The sequence below is a fragment of the Grammomys surdaster genome, unplaced genomic scaffold (genome assembly GCF_004785775.1).
Source record: "Grammomys surdaster isolate TR1022 unplaced genomic scaffold, NIH_TR_1.0 141, whole genome shotgun sequence".
NCBI lineage: Eukaryota > Metazoa > Chordata > Mammalia > Rodentia > Muridae > Grammomys > Grammomys surdaster.
The window spans coordinates 8,176,394-8,194,009 of NW_021604599.1; the positions used below are offsets into that span (position 1 = coordinate 8,176,394).

The 17,616-nt window shown below is 46.1% G+C and overlaps 1 protein-coding gene across 1 annotated transcript in view; it reads left to right on the forward strand.

Annotated features, from left to right (window-relative positions):
* Positions 1 to 1,581: 1,581 nt before the first annotated feature.
* The window catches only part of Tjp2 (tight junction protein 2), a 124,093-nt gene continuing 108,058 nt past the window's right edge, over positions 1,582 to 17,616 (forward strand). The window contains exon 1 of the mRNA XM_028763974.1: positions 1,582 to 1,860. The gene's annotated coding sequence lies outside the window, so the exon portion shown is untranslated. The remainder of the gene's footprint in view (positions 1,861 to 17,616) is intronic.

Genomic DNA, 17,616 nt, shown 5'->3' on the forward strand with positions numbered 1-17,616 from the left:
CCATACTATATCTGTCCTATGGCTGATACCTGGGGGGAAGGGATGTCTCAGCATGGGGCCACAGAGGCACCCCCTTCCACCTCACCGTATCCTGCCCTACCAAACATATTCCCGGTTCCTTCCTTCTTTCTTTCTTTCTTTCTTTCTTTCTTTCTTTCTTTCTTTTTTTTTTTTAATAAAACACAACAACAGTGCTCACCCATTATTCCAGCACTTGAGAGGCTGAGGCAGGAGGATTACCCCAAATTTGGAAGGCTTATTAGGGCTATTACAGTAAGATCTCAACTCAACTCAACTCAAAAAAAAAAAAAAGCAAAGAAAATTCATGTATAAGTGTTTCTCCTTTTTTACTAAATAGTGGCACAATTGGTATACTTTTATTTGCTTAACATTTCGATTGTGTTCATTTTTCTTTCTTTGTGTGTGTGTGTGTTCATTTTTCTTAAAGTAATACTTTCTTAAAGTCTGATCCTTCAGGCTTCATCTTCCTTTGTCTCTATGGTGTGTGTGTGTATACAGGTCTGATAACAATCTACAGGAGTGACTGTCCTGTTCCTCAGGTGCTGTCCATGTTGGTTTATAAGACCAGGTCTCTCAGTTTTCAGGGCTAGTAAATCCTAGGATCTGTCTCCCCAGCTCTGGGATTACAAATCTATGCTACCACTCCCGTTTTTTCTTTCTTTTTTTTCCTTGAGAGAGAGGGTCTCAGTTGATTCAGTTACTTCTGGCGAAGGTTTTTGTGCAGAGGAGAGAGCGCTCGCGCGCTAAGTTGCCTGGATTGAACCGCAGCATTCTTCACAGGATTTTTTAAAAAGCATACTAAAATACTTAAAACTGCAACACAGTCGGTATCATTGCGTGCATTCACACCGGACAACTATCACCACTATCCATCTCCCCAACTTTTACCATTCCATACAGAAACTCTGTACCCTGGAATCTTCCTTGGATTTTTAACCCGACTAGGTTAAACGGAAGGCGAACTTGTGCCTGCAGCCTTGGGCTCCAGGCACATTCCTCCTTCCCAGCGGATTGGCCGAGTGACTAAACAGGCTTTGGGTTTAGCGCTCCGCCCTCACCTATTGTCCCCCTAGAGGAACCGGTATTTCCGGATTTGAGCCTCAGACCCAGTGATCCAGGGTGAGGGCGAGGTGGGAAGGGGAGGGGAAGGGGGAAGGGGGAAGGGGAGGGGGGATGGAAACTGATCTTAAAACTTACCTTGCGCCAATACCATTACCTGTTTCTCTTCTCCAAACAAAAATCAACCCGTTCCCTCCCCTACCATATACATCCAGTGACCCACAAACACCCTTCCCGTGGCTTTTGAAGGGTGGCTGAGCTTTCCTCGCCAACACCCGAGAAAAGACTGAAAGCAGATCTGAACACGAATAAATAAACCCTGGGAATGTTTATATTCTTGAGCCAAAAGCTTAGGGCCTTGAGATGGAAGAGGTGGAAGAGTCGCTCAGTCCCTGCCCCACCGTTGGGTGGCGCCCGTGAGGCCTCCCCCTCCGCCCAACCGGACGCCCCAAAGTGGCGCGAGCCGAAGTATCTTTTTTTTTTTTTTCTGGGTCTGGAGGAAGCAGGTGATGGCCACCGCCCATCTACCCTCCCCCTAACCACACACACTCTAGATAGGCACTCTTTCCCCCGTTCTTCTAACCCTCCAAACAGGAAATAGGTTGAGTCACAACAATACCCAGGAACGGCCGGTGGCCGAGGTCACTGGCTCCCGCCTGCTGGGGCAGCCCGCGGCACTCCGCCTCCGGACAGGCGCTGCCTGCGCTGTGCCGCCCGACGCCGGGGACCGTCGCCTCCTGCGCTCTGACTCTGCTGGCTGCCGCCACCCCCCTTCTCCAGGCGAGTACCCGCCGCTCTGTCCCTCCCGGGGTAAAAGATTGCTCTAGAGCCTTGACTCGCTGTAGGGCAGCGTGCGTGGACGCCCGCTGTCCCCTTGGGGTGGGATGTGATTTATTGAGCACTGCTTTCTGTGTACTTCCATCTCCCACCCCTGGGCAGCCTCGCTTCACCAGGGTTGACTTAGGGTCACCCGGGACCTGAGTTTACGCCGCTGCTACAGGTGCCTGGCTCCTCCTTGTCCTTCCAGGCGGGGACAATGTTTCACTGCCGCGGAGCGTCTCTTCTGTTAGATTCAGAGGGCCTTTGGGTTTCTGTTGAAAGCGATGGTATCTAAGGGATGGATGGTCTGGATGGACGCGGCGGAGGAAGGCTGGTGACTGAGTGCAGGTGGGGGCGATCCGGGTGACCGTGGATCTGCCCCCTCCCCCGCCGCAGATAGGAAAAACTGCCTCACCACTTTGTGAAACATTTCATTTGGGGTTGTGCTTGTGTGTGTATTTGGGGGTCGTTCGTCTCATTTATAAAGGGGGAGCCGAGTTGTCAACACACAGGGCGTTGTCAGCTCTCTAGGGCTGCTTTCCGCGGCTTTTCTATGGGACTCTCAGTCAAAGCCGACTTGGAGATCTTTATGTTGGAAAACGGCCACCGAATGCCAAGCATTCTCCGAGCTTGAAAAGGGTGTTTTCCAGACTGCTGCAGTGTGCCAGAGGCTTTCTGAGCTACCGTCTCTTAGTTATCCACCGCGCCTTCCCAGACCCACAGGTGTGAGTGTTCTGTTGAAAGGATCCTCTGGCCTCTAAAAGTTTTCCAACTTGCCTAATTCATCTCAAAGCCCAGTTTCCTGGTAAGGAGAGAGGGATTCTGGGACATTGCCTGGGGGCCTCTTGAATACCCAGGTTTCAGGCCACACCCTAGACCTGCTACCCCTGGGATCTATTTGCACTTTGACCTTTGGGAACCTTTGGCCCAAGAAAAGTGGCGGTGCCCAGCAAAGACATGAATCACGTCGCACCCCCACCCAGCCTTAAATCTGAATGTTATTTTAAAAGTGGAGACAGTACAACCACAGTGGACCTACCCACTCCGCTCCAGGGCGATTGCCTCTTTATTGAGGTTTGAAAGCATTTGGCTAGCGTATAAGCTTGCAGGCTTCTGTTGTTGTTTGTTTCTGCACTTAAAAATGTTTCTTAAAATCATACCGAACGTGGAATTGAGCATTTTAACCTTCCTAAATGTACAGATAGATGGCATCAAATACCCTCAGTTTTCTTCAGGGGACAGAGAATCCTGACTAGGAATGTAATAAAAGTAGAGTCAAATTGGCAGACTAGACCTAGCAAACGTTCCAGCATTCCTGAGTAGCCAAGGTAGGGTAGCTGCAGAATTCTGATATGTGCTTTCCATTAATGAGGATAAAAGAGGAGGAGTTTTGTTTGTTTTGTTTGAGCTGCAATGGAATGGAGTCACCTAGGGAGGGGGGTCAGCCTGCACCAATTAACTTAAGTATAGATTCGTACAATCTCTAATTCCTCATCCCCTTGGTACTAAGAAGTGAATCTGCACTTTAAAAAAAAATTACTTTTTATAGCAGAGCTTGGTGGTGCTCACCTTAAGTCTCAGCGCTCAGAAGACAGAGCAGGATGAATTCTCTGAGTACCAGGCCACCATGGTTACTAGCAAACTCTAGGCTAGCCATGGCTACACAGTGAGACCCTGTCTCAAAAATACCAAAACAAACAACAAAACCTTTTGGCTTGTTTATTGGATGTGTGCAAGAGTGTGAGTGTGTGTGTGCAGGCGCACATGCCAGGGTGCTGCCGTGGAGGTTAGAGGACAGCTTTGTGGAGTCTGTTTTCTACCTTGTTTTTCTACCTTGTGGGTCCTGGGGATAGGAGGGGGCCTTAGACTTGGCTGCAAGCCCCTCTACTGCATGAGTCTTCACTCCTACCCTCGACCTACCTCCCCCCACCACCTGTGTGTGTGTGAGTGTGTGCGCTGTATGCACAGGCATGTGGCTTCCTTAGTAGCTTTCTACCTTATGTATTGAGGCAATGTCTCGTTCTGACTTTACCCCAGAGTTTGATGATTTGCTAGTCCAGCTAGCCAGCTTGCTCTGAGGAGCCCTGTCTTAGCTTCCCAGCTGAGACTACAGTCTGGCCTCTACGTCTACCCCGCAGTTACTGTCGTCCACAAGTAAAATTTGAGTGATAAGTGCTTTACCCACTGAGCCGTCTCCCCAGTCTTACCCCTTTCTTTTTTAAAAAATATTTTATTGTTTATGGATGTTTTGCCTGCCTAATAGTCTGTGTGCTGTGGTCTGTCTAGTGTTCTTGGAGGCCAGAAGAGGACATTGTATTCATTAAAATTGAGGTTATGAACACTGGGTTTTTGGGAATCAAACCTGGGTCCTCTGGAAGAGCAGCCAGTGCTCTTAAGCACTGGGACATCTCTCCAACACGCCCCCTCCCCTTCATTTAACTGACTCTAAGTTTTGAAAGTAGTCTGAATGCACTTTAAGAAAAAGGTTCTCTCTCTCTGCAAATATTGGCGCCACAGCAAGACTTGAGGGGGCCAAAAAAAGATATTTGAAATAAAAATTCAAAATATTTCAGCCTGTTTCGGTTTGCTTGTTTGTTTTTGTTTTTTCAAGACAAATTTTCTCTGTGTAGTCCTGGCTGTCCTGGAACTCATTCTGTAGACCAGGCTGGCCTCGAACTCAGAAATCCACCTGCTTCTGCCTACCAAGTGCTGGGATTAAAGTCGTGTGCCACCACTGCCTGGCTGTTTTGTTTTTAAAAAATATTTTTATACGATTTATTTTCTGTTTGACTATGTGCCCGATGAGACCAGAAGAGGGCGTCAGATCCCCTGGAACTGTAGATTCAGCTGTGAGCTGACTAAGGACTCTGCTGGGAACCGAACCTTATAGAGTTCTGCACTTAACCTCTGAGCTCCAATCCCTTACTTTTCTTTTAATGTGCAGTGTGAGGGTCTGGTAGCACCATCCACAGTTATAAGGATGTTTCTATAGCTTAGGAAATTGTTATAGTGATGAGTTGTTTTCATTTGTTAAAAGGTTCAGCTCAGAGTTTGAAGGCACATTTCCCGTGAGAACATAAAAGTGAACAGGTCTCAGAAGTCATTGTGATAGATCACGAACATGACACAGCAGACGGCGGGGGGGGGGGCCGGGGGCGGGAGGCAACAATGCTGGGCACTTTAATAAATAACTGCCTAGTGGCAGGTCCTTCATACCGGCTCCTTCTTTTCTTCCTTAAGACTCATGACTGATTGTGTTGGGACTTTCATCTGAAGGAGGTAAGCACACTGAGGAAGGAGTTTACAGCTTCCTTTGATTGAAAAGCCCCTTTGAAATTGTTGACAATAACTCAGCCAAGATCTAGCAAGAAAGTCCATCCGTTCCTCCACCCAACCCCCGATTCAGGAGATTCCTGCATTCACAGAGTTCCAAACCGCTAATTCTTTATACTTCTAGCAAGGCTAAGTGGAGTGGAGTTTCCCTCCTCTCTTAGAATGTCTTTTAAAATACACTGTAGTTTCATGTTTTATTTAGTGACAAATGCTGTTTTGTTTGCAGTCCACAGAGAGGGGGGGAAATCTTTAGGAAACAACTGAGGAATAATCTTATTAAAAATGAAAACCTGCCAACTCTTTGGCTCACCAAATCAGTGTTTTATATTGGAATCTGTAGGTTTAGGCACCTGTAGTGGTTCTGTTATATAAACAGGTTTGGGAGTTAACTTGGATAAATGTACATGCACGCATACTTGAATGGACATTTAAACTAAGATACTGTTTTAAACTTTATTATTTTATTAATTTTTATGTATGGACCTTTTGCCCACGTATATGTCTGTGCACCACACCAATTTAGTGCCCTCAGAGGTCAGAAGAGGGCATGTGGTGCACAGACATTACATTTGAACAAAACACCCATACAAAAAGCATAGAACAACAGCAACAATAGTAAAGATTTAAAAAATCAGTCTGGGTTTGCTAATTCTAATCAGCACTTTTCTTCTTCTTTTTTCTTTCCTTCATTTTTCATGACAGAGTCTCTCTTTATAACTCTGGCTGTCCTGGGACTCAATTCTATAGACCAGGCTAGTGTTGAACTCATAGATATCCTCCTGCCTCTGCTTCCCAAGTGCTGGGGTTAAAGGCATCCAAACCACCACCATGCCAGGCCCCTCTTTCTTTTTCTAGATGAATGCCTCTTGATACTGGTCTTCATGGAGATTTGGAATACTAGTTTCTCCATAGGAAAGATTAAGGTATTTTGATTTAGTGTTAGTAAACACTTGGTGTATGATCGTTGTAAACCAGATATTTCTGAATATATTGTGACCCAGTCTTAACAATAACCTCAGAGGTCTCTCCACCTCCTTCCTGCAAACCCTCTCCAGCTCTCCCTCCAGCCCCCTCTCCAGCCCGATCTCCAGCTCCCTCTCCAGTCCTCCTCCAGCCCTTCCCCTCCCTCCTCTCATTTAACAGAACAGAAATTGAGGTCACCCTGATCTCCTTGCTTGAAACTATGGCTCCCCTCGTCATCCATCCGTATCAAATCAGGAGTGCTTGGTTGCCTGCTCCCACTCACTGCCAGGAAGCCAGATACCCATTCATTCTTCACTTGAGTCTTCTGGAATATCAGGTTCTGCACTTTGAATGCACTGAAGTCAATGGAAAGAAATGAATCAAAATGCCAAAGGAGCAGAAGGTTATTTTGTTGGTGCTTCAGATTTCTGATGACAGCTTATGCTTGGCTTGACTGTGGTGTTAGTGTAGTCAGACTAGCGCCTGACAAGCCAACTCCGGGAATACTTATTACTCACATGGATGGATAGTGTTATTCTTCCATGCCAACCTGAATGTACTATCTGGTACTCTAAAATGCAGTCTCGCAGCACATAGCTGGATGAGGCGGCACACGTCCGTCTATGAGAGTCTATTTGCTATGCATACAATGTTCTGCTTGCATGTGTGCCTGCACATCAGAAGAGGGCACCAGATCTCATTATAGATGGTTGTGAGCCTCCAAGTGGTTGCTGGGAATTGAACTCAGAACCTTTGGGAGAGCAGCCAGTGCTCTTAATCTCTGAGCCATCTCTCCAGCAAGAACACTTTTTCTCTAAGACCTTCTACTTGTTGCCTGGCATGACTCAGTTTCCCTCCCCAAATGTCCCAACGGTAATAACTGGTCTCTGTCTTAGTTAGGATTTCTATTACTGAGATGAAACACCATGATCAAAAGCAAGCTAAGGAGGAAAGCGTTTATTTGGCTTACACTTCCATATCACCGTTCATCACTGAAGGAAGTAAGGACAGAAACTTAACAGGGCAGGGACCTGGAGGGAAGAGCTGAAGTAGAGGTCATGGAGTGGGTGCTGCTTACTGGCTTTCTTATAGAACCCAGGACCAGCCCAGGATGGCCACACCCACAATGGGTCGGGCCCTCCCCCATCAATCATTATTTAGGAAAATACCCAAAGGCTGCCTATAGATAGCTTCATCTTATCGAGGCATTTTCTCAACAGAGGCTTTCTTTCCAGTGGTTCTAGCTTGTGTCAAGTTGACACAGAATTAGCCAGGACAGTATTTCTGTTCATAGATTGATCTATTTCAGGCATTTTCTAATTTATAAATTTGTTTTAGATTTTTTTTTCTTTTAAGACAGGGATTCTCTGTGTAGGCCTGACTGTCCTAGAACTTGATCTGTAGACTAAGCTGGCCCGAACTCACAGAAATCCACCTGCCTCTCCCTCCCAGTGCTGGGATTAAAGGCATATGCCGCCACTGTGTGGCCGTTTGTTTGTTTTTGAGACTGGGTCTCACTATGTAGACCAGTCTGACCTTGAGCTTTTAGCAATCTTTCTGCCTCTGCCTCCCAAGTGCTGGGGTTACAGTCAGGAGCCACCACCCGTGACTATCAAAACATTCTTTATAAATGAGATCATATAACATGTAGTCCTTCATGTTGGCTTCTTTAACTTCGCCCTCAGTTTTCAAGATTCATTATGTCCCTCCCTTTTGGTAGAGCTGGAGAAGGAGTTGAGAGCGTTACCATGCTAATGAGTGTTCTACCAGTGAGTTACATTACCTGGCCCTGACTTGATATCCCTTTGTTGATGACTAATGATCATCATTTTGATATCCATTCCTCTACATGTTGCCTAGTGTGAATAGCGGTACTGTGAACATTCATGTAGACATTTTTGTATGAACATACATTCTTGTTCTTCTTGGGTCTACTCCTAGAGGTGGAACGTCTGTGGCCAATCTATTGAAATCGGGATGTGCTGAGCTGGTTTCCACAGCGGCTGCATTGTTCTGTAGGCATCAGCCACGTAAGCTGGGTCTGCTCTTCACATCTTCAGCCGCTTGAATTGCTATGATTTTCTGTAATCTTTGTGTGTATATGTATGTGTGTGGTGTACATATAGGGCTGTGGTTGAGTTCAGATGTCTTCCTCTATTACATTCCATCTTGCTTCATTTATTTATTTATTTATTTATTTTAAAAATATTGTTTATTTATTTATTTTATATATGTGAGTACACTGTTGCTATCTTCAGAGACACCAGAAGAGGACATCAGATCCCATTATAGATGGTTGTGAGCCACCATGTGGTTGCTGGGAATTGAACTCAGGACCTCTGGAAGAGCAGTCAGTGGTCTTAACCGCTGGGCCATCTCTCCAGGCCTTGTTTTTTATTTATTTATTTTTTTTAGTATTTTATTTATTTATTTATTTATTTATTTATTTATTTATTTTGTTATTCGAGACAGGGTTTCTCTGTGTAGCCTTGGCTGTCCTGGAACTCACTCTGTAGACCAGGCTGGCCTTGAACTCAGAAATCCTCCTGTCTCTGCCTCCCAAGTGCTGGGATTAAAGGCGTGTGCCACCACTGCCCGGCTCCATCTTGCTTTTAAAAAAGATTCACTTATTTTTGTTTTATGTATGCTATTTTATACAAACACTACTTTATGAGTGTTTTGCCTAGGTGTAAAGGCACTCTGTATGCAGGGCCCTTGGAGGTCAGAAAAGTGTGTTGGATTCCTTTGGAACTGGAATTACATATGGTTTCAAGCTGCCATGTGGATGCTGGAAACTGAAACTGGGTCCTCTGAAAGAATAGCAAGTGTTCTTAACCTCAGTCGACATCTCCCCAGATGCCCCTCCATCTTTAAAAAAAAAGAGTCTTTCCTATATCTGGAACTCACAGATTCAGCTAAATTTGATGTCAGCAATCTACCTGCATCTGCATCACCCAGGCCTGAGGTTACAGACAGACACCACAGTGCTTGGGTTGTATATGGGTCCTGGGAATCCAAACTCAGGTCCTCATTTCTGTGTAGCAAGCTTGTTGACTGAGTCATCTCTTCTGAGCTATCTAACTTGGCATGGAGTGGTGTTGATTTGTATTTTTCTGATAGCTGATGATGATACTTAGTATCTTTTCAAATGTTTGTTTGTTTCTTTGTTTGTTTTTTCGGGTTAGGGTAACTCTATTATGTAGCTCTGGCTGTCCTGGAACCTTGCTATGATAACCAGTCTAGCCTTGAACTCATAGAGATGGGTCTTCTCTTCCTCCATGTGCCCAACTTATTAAATTGTTTTTGAGATAGAAACTCCTGTAGCTACGTTTGGCCTCTAACTCATGTTTGGCTAAGAAGGACTTTGACCTTCTGACCCTTCTGCCTCCACCTCCCCGTGCTGGGATTCCCGGCATGTTTTATGGGGTACATGCCTGGATCCTGGGGTGCTGGAGGTTGAACTCCAGGCTTTCTGTGCATATCTATCTAGGCAAGGTACTCCAGTAAATTTTATGCCCACCACACATGTGTTTCTAGGACAGGTTTTTCTTGGCATGTTTTCCCCTTGAAAATTAGACACAGAAGAAAATCTACTTTGAAGTAGATTCCCTGTTGAAGTGTAAGTTGAACTTTTTGTTCTTCTGGAATCTATTTTGTTTTGTTTAGCTTTTGATTTGCTTCAGGACTTGATGTAGTTCCTGATCTTCCAAAAGATTTGACTGAAAAATCAGTAAGTACACAGAGCATCTGTGCAGTGTGTATTTGCATAGGTAAGCAAGGACTGATTCTATGGGCTGACTTCATGCCTATAAAAACAATGTGCTCTTGACCTAGTTAGGGTGACTATTGTTGAGACGAAACATGATGACCAGAAGCAAGTTGGGGAAAAAAGGGTTTGTTCAGCTTACATTTCCATATCACAGTTTACCAGTAAAGGAGGTCGAGACAGGAATCAAGCAGGGCAGCGAGTCAAACAGGGCAGGAACCTGGAGGCAGGAGCTGATGCAGAGGCCATGGAGGGGTGCTGCTTACTGATTTGTTCCTCATGGCTTGCTCAGTCTGCAACCCAGGACCACCAGACCAGGGATAGCACCACGCACAATGGGCTTGGCCCTCTCCCATCCATTACTAGTTAAGAAAATGTTCTATAGGCTTGCCCATATCCTAGTCTTGTTTTTTTGTTTTGTTTTGTTTGTTTTGTTTTTCGAGACAGGGTTTCTCTGTGTAGTCCTGGCTGTCCTGGAACTCACTCTGTAGACCAGGCTAGCCTCCAATTCTTGAACTCAGAAATCCACCTGCCTCTGCCTCCCAAGTGCTGGGATTAAAGGCGTGCACCACCACCGCCGGCCCATATCCCAGTCTTATAGAGGCATTTTCTCAGTATAGAGTCTGCATCCTCTCAAATGACTTTAATTTGTGTCAAGTTAACATAAAACTGTCCAGCATAACATCCATCCAAATGCTAATGACATTATAAGTGGTAACCATTTAAAAGTTCTTATTGATCAGCATCCATCAATTCTACTCTTTTTTTTTTTTTAAAGATTTTGTTTATTTTATGCATAGGAGTTCACTGTAGCTGTCTTCAGACACACCAGAAGAGGTCATTGGATCCCATTACAGATAGTTGTGAGCCATCATGTAGCTGCTGGGAATTGAACTCAGGACCTCAGGAAGAAGAGTCAGTGTTCTTAACCGCTAAGCCGTTTCTCCAGTCCCTGTCAATTCTACTTAATAAAATATCCAGGGACGCTGGAGCTGAGCTCAGTGGTAGCGTGTGTGCCTAGCATGCTCAAGGCCCTTGAGTTTTTCCTCAGCACCAAAGCTGAGTTTGGTGACAGATAGTTCCAACCCCGCCCTTGGAAGCGTGAGGCTGGGGGATGGAAAGTTCAAGGGCCAGCCTGGACTCCAGGATGTGATTCTATCTCAAGCAAAGCAAACAAAGCCAACACCAAAAGTAAATAACCTATACACTGTTATACTTTAAAATCTTGTTAGTACAGTTTATTGAAGGGTATCTAGTATCAGGTTCCCCCAGAAGAGGAGTTAGTATATTTGTTATTTTCCAAGCTTCCTGTCAGGATTTCTTCTCTGCTGTGTGGAAGATTAATTATCTTCTTGTTGTCTAATCAAAAGTCAGTATTGGATTTCTTAGTTGCCCGCTGTGTTTTATGGGGGCTTAGTTGATCAAAGTCAAGTTTTTTTAGACTCCTACTATGGGAGAATGCTAGGAGCCTCAAGAGAAACAGAGAAATGAGCTGTATTTAGTACGAGAAAGTTATTTCCTGTTGAGCACTGCTTGAGACAATGGTGGCCGGCTGGCCTGTGGAGGGTAGTGCAAGGAATTCTCAAACATTAGTGTATATCCGCACCACAGGAGAGCTGGGTAAAACACAGGCCTCTGACCTTTCCACTGGAAGTCTCTCTGAGGGAGTCTGAGAATGGATGTCTCTGACAAGCCCCTACTCAGAGCAGATGGTGCTGACAAGTCGGGAAGCTTCTATGCTGAGAGCCGGTGGTTTGTAGGCATTTGACACCAGGGATGGAGTATGTGAGGTGGGAAGGCCAGGGCAGGGTTGGGCTCCTGGCATGCAGATGTCATGGGGGTAGGGCACAACCAGAAGCTAACAACTGACTTGCAGGGATGCTATAGGGAGTTGGGGGAGTGTGTACTGGAAGGAAAGCAGGAGCTTCCAAGGGATTAGAGGTAGCTGAGGGTGGGACGTAACCAGAGCAGTCAGGGTTTACTAGCTCCCCCTAAAAAGGAGAGTGAGGACCTGGGAGGTGCTGGGTTCAGGGGAGGGTCTGAGCTGCCTTCAGGAGGCAGGTTGGGGGTATCTAGGTGGAAGGCACACTTTGCCAAGGGTCCAGCTGTGCAGCTTACAGTCTCAGGATGGGTGTGTCTTTTATGATATAAAAACCTTCTTTTGTCCTTCAGGCCACTGTCCTAGAGCTTAGTATTGACTCCTCCCTTTTCTCACCTACCATTGCTAATTGGCCTAGAACCAAGGTGAGTGCTGGGATTCCTTCGTGATCATAGTGTCTACATCACTAAAGCTCACTCCCCTTCTTGCCCGTACAGCTTAATAGCTTTAAAGATTTGTGCAGCCTTGGGCCCAGTGTTCTTAGCATAACTGGATATAAGCCGATTCTGAGAGCGGGTGCTGACACACACGAGTGTTTATGACAGTCCTCGTCATGAAGGTCAGAAGGTTTGCTACCGAAAAGAATTCCCAGCAGGGTGGTGGCCCATCACTCAAAGCCATCAGGCCTCTACCCTTCCAGCCAGGTTCACAACTTCCAGGTCAACCTCCTCTCATTTGCTCGTGTATTCCAATTCGAAAGAATGTTTGGGGAAGAGGCACTGGTTTGTCCTAAGCACTCTCTTGTCTGGGGAACCGGCTCCCATCAGAGAGTGGTCATTTAATATCCGTGCTTTATAACAGAATGGCTTTGTCTGGCTGCTGAGCAGGGCCTGAGTAGCTGTGGCATCCTTCAGACGTTCCAGTTTGTTCTCCCTCCTACTCAGGCCTCTGCACGCATTAACATTCCCATACTCCCCGTCGGATTTGTGAGGCTCCTGCTTAATGGCCAGGAACGGACAAGGAGGATTTCACAAGCTACCTTCTGTGGAGTGGTCCCCAAGGCCATAGCCAGCTTTGGTTGGTTCAGGAGGATTCACCAGACTCAGCACATGGCTGTACTTCGGACTAATTTATTCTAGTGCAAGGATATACACTGAAACCAGCAAGGGGGACAGTGAATGGAGCAAAGTCCAGAGAACCCAGGAACCAGCTTGGAGTACCACTGGAGCACCCAGGGATATGTTTAATTCCCACAGCAACAGTTGTGACCACACATATGACACATTACTAACCAGGGAAGATCCTTAGAGCAGCGTTTCTCAACCTGTGGATCGAGACCTCCTTTGGAGTTGAGTGACCCTTTCATAGGGTTGCCCAAGACTGTTGAAGAGCACAGCTATAAAATTAAGAAGAAAAATTTAAACAGGAAAAACGAAACCCAGGGGGGGGGGCGCTGGAGAGATGGCTCAGCAGTTAAGAGCACTGACTACTTTTCCAGAGGTCCTCAGTTCCACTCCCAGCAACCACATGGTGGCTCACAACCATCTGTAAGGGAGTCTGAAGCCCTCTTCTGGCTTGCAGATGTAATTGCAGCAGAATACTCACATAATAAGTAAAATTTTAAAAATTAAAAAAAGCAAAGCACAGTTATTGAGGTCACGGTGCATAACAATAGCCAAATTACAGTTATGAAGTAGCAACAAAAATAATTTTGTGGTTGGGGGTCACCACAGCATGAGGAACTGTGTTAAAGAGCCACACCGTTAGGGAGGTTGAGAGAACCACTGCCTTAGGGGCTCAGCACCAGGAATTTTGTTGGGGTATCTACTGCCTACCTGTGCCAAACCCCCAAATTCAAGTTTCCTAAAGGAAATCAGATGTTGAGCAGAACCCATGTTTGTATGAGTAGCTGAGAGACGGTGAGCAGCTTCTGGGACAGGGGAGCAGTTCTTCCTCCTCCCCCTCTCCCTTGTGGAGGCAGGATCTTTCTGGGTAGCTCGGGATGTCCTAGAACTTACTGTGTAAGCCAAGCTAGCATTATGCTTATGAAACCTCATTCATCTAGAAGTGTTGAGATCACAGGTGTTCTTGACTGCACCCAGCTTTTTTAGGGCCACCCTTGCAAGCGGTATTCTCAGAAGGACGACAGGCCTGTCTGTGATGTTTGCTTTTGTGTGTGTGGATAAGAATGAAACTAGTGAAGTTATTGGTGGAGCCCTTGGACTTGAAACAGGGATCTATACAGAGCCCATGCTGCAGGAGAGGGCAGAAATAAGCATGTCCCTGTACCTTCGTCTTGACTGGCATGGTAGTCTGGATTGCTCACTACAGAGACATCATGATGGTCACGCTCTCTGGAACAGAGTTGTAAGTCCTGTTTTTCCATTGCTATTTTGTTTGTTTTGAAACAATAACTGTAGCCCAAGGTAGCTTGAAAGCAGGCCAGTTTCTCCTCTTTGGCTTCCCACATCCTGGGGTTATAATTGTGAGCCACCATGCCCAGCAATTCATTCATTCATTCATTCATTCATTCATTCACTTTTTTCTTTTAAGACACTGTATAGTCCTGGCTGGCTTCGAACTCACAGAGCTGCCTGCCTCTGCCTCATAAGTGCTGAGATTAAAGGCCCACGTCATCACACCCAGTTCATTCTTTTTGTTAAGAAAAAAATATTGCGTGGGTGTTTTGCTTGGATGTATACCTGTGGACTCCCTGTGTGCGTGGTGCCTGAAGAGACCAGAAGAAGGTGTCGGGATCTCCTGCAACTGGAGTTACAGAGGTTTGTGAGCTGCCTCATGAGTGCTGGGACTGGAACCCTGGTCCTCTGGAAGAGCAGCCGGTGTTCTTAACTGCTGAGCCATCTCTCCAGCCCTCATTCATTCATTCATTCATTCATTCTTAATGTGCTTATTGTTATTGCTGCCTATATATTTGCTAGGCTCCGTGTCAGGTGCAGCATTCAGCGCCACAGTCTCTGACCTCATGAGAACTATGTTCTGGAGGGAAATGAGTTAAGTTCAATGTCAATTCCATCTCTCTGAGAGGTCTGTTCCAGGGTCCCCAGGGCACACAGGCTTCTGTCAGGAGGACTGGAAGGCTTTAATCAGACTAACCAGGGAAGAAATCACATCTCCACTATTAACTGGGAGGTGTCTTTCAAGTTACTTATTTACACCAGTGCATTTCTTCCTTTAAAGACATGAGGCGTTTATAGCCACCTCTGAAGACTATTTTGAGAAGTAAACAGGAGAATATAACTAGGAAGTTTATGTGACTGTCACAAGGGAAATAAATGATGACTTAGTGACAGCTAGCCAAGGGAGAAGCTGTGTCTGTCAGAGGCTGTCATCTGCTGAGCCCTTGTTCTGTGGGGCTTAGTCAGGATGCATGGGTCGCCCCAGCCCCAGCCCTGGTTCACAGGCTCACAGTATATCTGTGTTTTGAAACAAGGTCTCCCCATTATATAGCCCTGGCTGTCCCGAAACTTGCTACATAGACCAGGCTGGCCTTGAGCTCAAAAAGATTGTCTACTTCTGAGGCGAATTCAAACCCAGCCATCTCATTCTAGATTTCAGGGGTCCAACTTTTCTGCTGCCTTAATCAGGAAGAAAGCTTTAATGTCAGTCTCTGTCCTTTCATATGCTGGTTTCTAAGAAAGGAGATGTGTATTGGAGATTCAAGGATGAGTGTTGTGTCACACCCCTTTTCAGGTTCTTTCAGAATGCTCAAGTAGACAATCCATAAGAATATCATTCTTTCTAGGCTGGTCTGGAACTCGTTATGTAGCTGACTATGACTCTGACCTTCTGATCCTCCTGCTCCTACCTCTCTCGTGCTTGGATTTTTGCAGTGATGTGGTTTGAATGCAGAGCTTCACACACGGTCAATAAGCACTGGGCCAACTTAGCTGTGTATGCAGCCAAACAAAACAAAACCCCACCCTTTCTTTGTGTGTGTGTGTGTGCGCATGCACGCGTGTTACAGCCTTCATGTAGAGGCCAGAGGACAACTTAGAGTCAGTTATTTCTTCCCTGGGTGGGCCCTGTAGGTTGAATCCAAGTTATGAGATGGAGAAGGCAAAAAAAAAAAAAGCCCCTTACTCAGTCTTTAGCCTTAGCCACTGGTGGCTGTGTCTTGTCACTTTAGTGCCTTCTCCACTGGGACTTCGGGTAGACTGTCTTTGTCCTTCAATTCAGAGAGTATATGCTCCTAATTACATTTTTCCCAGTGTAAATGGCTAAGCACTTCTTGCCTATAACAAGCCCCTGTGGTGTTCTGAATCTGGGGTCAGGCCTAGTCCCTCCTGTGATCCCAGGCAAGAGCCATCCTGGAGTCCCACCACTCCAGGCTCACTGTAGATACAGGGTAAGCACATTGTGTCTGCCAGTTGTCACAGCTTCCTCAAGTAAGGTATTGGAAGCTTTCTAATTCCTACAAATGAGAGCACTTGAGTGGTTCACGAATTCATTTTGGATTTAAAATATTTAGTACGGAGGTTCAGAATCTGGAGTGGTCACAGGGAGGGCTCCTTAGGGCTGGAACACACAAGCTGGGGGCATTTCCATTCTCCATGGCAAGCACGGGACTTCCTCCTTGGTGGATTCTGCTACCCTGGGACTCCCAGACAACCTGGTTTTCAATTTCCCTGATTTTCACATAAAGACTACCCTGCCTTGGGCTCTCTGGATTTTTTTTTTTTTTTTTCGAGACAGGGTTTCTCTGTGTAGCCCTGGCTGTCCTGGAACTCACTCTGTAGACCAGGCTAGCCTCCAACTCTTGAACTCAGAAATCCACCTGCCTCTGCCTCCCAAGTGCTGGGATTAAAGGCGTGCGCCACCACCGCCCATTGGCTCTCCGGATTCTTAACTTGATGTTGGGGGAAGTTGTAGCTGGAGGTTCGAAGTGTGTAAAGAGGACCCTGTTCTTGACAGCTGGAGAATGAGAACTGAGGGCAAGCTCTCCTATACCCTAGGCTGTGTAGCCAAGGATGATCTGAAACTTCTGATCCATCTGCTTCCACCTCCTGATTGCTAGGATTGTAGATGTGTGCTCAAAACCCAGTTTGTGCCATGAGGGGAATTGCACCCAGGACTTTGTGCATGTTAGTCAAGTGCTCTACTAACTGAGCTATATTCCCAGCCAGTTTTCCTCCTTTTCCTCCCTCCCTCCCCACCACCTCTTTTGGAGTTAGGGTATTTGTATCCCAGGCTGGCCTAGACCTCATAGAGGTCTTCTTACCTCAGCCACTGAGTGTTGGAATTACAAGCATGAACCACATTAGGCTGAGGAAGGTTTGGTTTTTCAGGCCAGATCTTGCTGGGTTGCTATAATAAAAAAAACCAAAAAAACAAAAAAACACAGTTCTTGCTTCAAAGGGACTAAAGGATAGTGTCTTCGTTAGGGTTTTAGTTAGGGTTTTACTGCTGTGAACAGACACCATGACCAAGGCAACTCTTATTGGAGCAACATTTAATTGGGGCTGGCTTACAGGTTCAGAGGTTCAGTCTATTATCATCAAGGTGGGAGCTTGGCAGCATCCAGGCAAGCATAGTTTAGGAGGAGCAGAGAGTTCTACATCTTCATCTGAAGGCTTCTAGGAGAAGACTGACTTCCAGGCAGCAAGGAGGAGGGTTTCAAAGCCCACTCCCACAGTGACACACTTCCTCCAACAAGGCCACCCCTCTTAATAGTACCACTCCTTGGGCTAAGCTTATTCAAACCACCACAGATAGTTTATTTGGAACCAGTATGACCAAGGCCAGGGGGAGAGAGAGAGAGAGAGAGAGAGAGAGAGAGAGAGAGAGAGAGAGAGAGAGAGAGAGAGAGAGAGAGAGA